The sequence below is a fragment of the Arvicanthis niloticus genome, chromosome 1 (genome assembly GCF_011762505.2).
Source record: "Arvicanthis niloticus isolate mArvNil1 chromosome 1, mArvNil1.pat.X, whole genome shotgun sequence".
Classification (NCBI taxonomy): domain Eukaryota; kingdom Metazoa; phylum Chordata; class Mammalia; order Rodentia; family Muridae; genus Arvicanthis; species Arvicanthis niloticus.
Window position 1 is genome coordinate 1,898,862 of NC_047658.1, and position 3,602 is coordinate 1,902,463.

The following is a 3,602-nucleotide window of genomic DNA, read 5'->3' on the forward strand; positions in this document are numbered from 1 at the left end:
TAAGTGAAGTGTCAAGTGGGTTGGAAAAATTTCTCAGTTTGGGGCTGGAGAGAGAAAGCTCAGCAGGTTAGTGCCCTGGCCACTTTTGCAGTGGTTCAGAGCTTGATTCTTTAAAATGGTATTTATAAGATTATCTCTGTAACTCCATCTCTAGGGGTATGACACCCAATTTTTTGTTTTTTGAGACAGGGTTTCTCTGTGTAAGCCTGGCTGTCCTGGAACTCACTCTGTAGACCAGGCTGGCCTCGATCTTAGAAATCCACCTGCCTCTGCCTCTGCCTCTGCCTCTGCCTCTGCCTCTGCCTCTGCCTCTGCCTCTGCCTCTGCCTCTGCCTCTGCCTCTGCCTCTGCCTCTGCCTCTGCCTCTGCCTCTGCCTCTGCCTCTGCCTCTGCCTCTGCCTCTGCCTCTGCCTCTGCCTCTGCCTCCCAAGTGCTGGGATTAAAGGTGTGCACCACCACTGCCCGGCTGACACCCATTCTTCTTAAGAACAGGAAATCCACATAAAAACATGCACATTCAATATACATAAACAAAATAAATGCTAAAATATTTCTTTGTTCAAAGGGGTAAGTACCACAAGTCAGATTTTGAGTTTCATCACACTGACAGCTATAACCACCCCAGATATTTATCTTGTGTCTCTGCTCACAGATATTTATTTTGTGTCTGTGCTAAGTTTCAGGCAGCTGAAAAGGTTAGCTGCTTGATTTTGATCTTCTGAGAAAATAATTTTGTGACTGAGGAAGCAACCTGCAGACAGGATGACAGCTTTGCCTCCTCATTGTTCTGATACCTCTTGTCTACTGTATGATTTTCAGGTGTTACTGATGATTGGAAGCTGAATTTCACTATGGCCCGGAGGGACGAGTTTGCCAAGATCTTTCAGGAGAAAATGTACAGTTTGGATCTTGGTAACTTTCTTGGTCCTGGACATTAAACCTCTTAATGCTCCTGAGCAGGAGGTGCTTTTGCCTCTTTTCCTCTTTCCTCTTGATGTAATGAGCAGTAGTGACTACCATGACTTGTTCATACAAAAGACATTTAACACATATTTATGAAATAAAATTTTTAATGGTATTAATAAGGCTGTATTCTGTGTTTAGCATTTTTAGTGACTCTGGCTTTCAACAGCTGAGAAACACAGAACAAGGATCCTTAGGATCTCTGAAGATCGACAATAACAGAGAAATTGTGGGGAAGACTGCAACCAAAACTTCACTGACATGTCTCACAAAGAGATGAGAATCTATAAAAATAAAAGGTGTAAAAGATGATACAAATAAAATTTAGAAGATAAAAGCCAACAAATGTGACCACCAGCATCAGGATATTATGAGTTGCTCTGGTCTCAGCTTGGCCTCTGTGGTCTTGATTGGGAGTGAGGATGTGCTGCATTCACTGGAGATGTCTATGGAGGAGAAGCACCATGGAGACACTGGTCCAGACCATGATGCTCATGAATGTGGCATCATGGACAAACTGCAATAATACAATGACTACACTGAATCCAGAATTGGAACAGAAAAACTTGCTTTTAGAGTCAGAGTTATTATCTGTAATCTGTGACCCAGTGACATTAATTGGAATGTAGATGTTATTTAAAAACCAATAGCTGTAACAAGAATAACTCACCAAATTTGGGGCACTTGCTCTGAATATAAGTTTACCAGTTTACCACTATTAACAGGAACAAGAGTAACAAACTGATGGATACAAGGACACAGGTGGAACAAAAGTTTGTGCTTCTTGCAACTAGGCAAATGAAGAATTCTATTTTACATTTGATGTCAGTTAGAGGATTTTTTGGAGCAAAAGCCATCATGTTGTTTGGAAATTTAGTGATGAAGACAGTTAAAGCATTGGCCACAGCCATGTGGCTTCAAATCACCTGTGTGTTTTACAGGCTGGCAAGCCAAGGATAGGTAAGCTTCTGCCCAGAGCCTTACCAACCTAAGACAGAAGTGCATTGCTTTTGATAATGCATATTCCATGCTGGGTAAGGAAAGCATTTTTGTCAGAACCACCTAAGACAGACTCAGTCTTGTTAATGAAATAAAAAAGGGGAGATGTGGAGAGCTTTGGGGGCTGCCTGGCAGGAATCAAACATTGGCCAAGGACAAGGAAATGAACTACAGGCAGGAATCTGACATTTAGTTAGAACAAAGAAGTAATTTCAGGCAGAAATCTAAATATTAGGCTAGAACAAATAAGTAATTACAGGCAGGGATCTAAATCTTAAGCTAGAACAAAGGAGTATGCTTCAGGCATAAAAATTACTTTGGGCTAGGACAGGGAAGTAGGTTTAGATATTTTGATCATCATGATAAGCCCTTAGAAATAGTGACAAGGGAGTGATCAGAGGACTTTGTTTATTGTCCTGCATGTTCTTTGACTATTTGGGTTTATTGTCTTGCTTGTTTCTTGACTATTTGCATCTATTGTATTGCTAGTTCCTCAACCTAGAATTGGCCTTAATACTTGCATGTAATTTAAATGGTATAAAACAAAAAATAGGGGGTTAATGGGGATGATGGGGAAAGGGGGTAACATCTGAAATGTAAATAAAATATTGTATTAAAAAAAGAAAAAGAATTTACCTGTGTGGGCTTCTGTTGAGAATCAGTCAAGACTGGAGAGAAATTATTGACAAAGAGAAATATATTAGCCACAGTCCCAACCTGAAACTAGCAAAGCAAGAGGATCTGAAGAGCTACTTCCTCAGTAGTTTTCAGGGATTTATCATGATCAAACATGGAGGGGGCTTTCCAGTAGTGATGATTAAGTAGGATACTCAGGATTAGGTTCTGTTGTCCATGCTGATCATGTTATTGATTTGTAACAGTATCTCCTCTTGATAAGTGAGACACTATTCATTACTGGTGCTTTTCAGAAATATTTGGTATTTTGTTGTGTGGATAAATAGCATAAAAAATTTCTCAAAAGCCAACAACTTAATTTTTTACAACTAAATTCATTTGTACAAGCTTATTGATTATTATATGTAATCATACATGTTTTTAACATTGAAATAGTTCTTTCTGTCACTCTTTGTCTGAGAAAGAATGCAAGGAAATTCAGAATGTTTTTTATTCTCCATGAAACACTATGAAAGCAACCCAACAGAGTCCAAGTTTCCAGTCTCATAAAATAATAGGGTTCATGGATATGACATCCTTCAGAGAGTTTATTATTGTGGCATCAGTGCATTTGTCTACATGGAGTGTATATTATCTCTGATGAAGGCAAAATCATTTTCCCCAGAGAAAATCTCCACTTTTACTTTCTGAAGCTTAATGATGATGTCTAGGGGTTCAATATATTTTAATTAGTAACTTGGCAGAAGTTAGGAAAGGAGTTTCATGTTTCCTTTGGGAGAATCTAAGTTCTGAATTGATCTTGTAGTCAAATGTTAATTGGGGCACTCAAGGGTAGAACAAGGGACTTGTTATGTGCATTTCTATGAACTACTTTCCTCCCTACTGTTTAACTCTTGCAAAATAATGCTGACACTAAGTCTTTTGAGAAAACTGGTGACATGTCATTCAGATTTTATAATTACCCAGGAAGTTGCTTCATTCCAACTTTTCCCATGATTATCCCA

The 3,602-nt window shown here is 39.1% G+C and overlaps 1 pseudogene; it reads right to left on the reverse strand.

Annotated features, from left to right (window-relative positions):
• Positions 1 to 1,125: 1,125 nt before the first annotated feature.
• On the reverse strand, positions 1,126 to 2,754 carry LOC117713743 (vomeronasal type-1 receptor 4-like; annotated as a pseudogene).
• Positions 2,755 to 3,602: the final 848 nt, after the last annotated feature.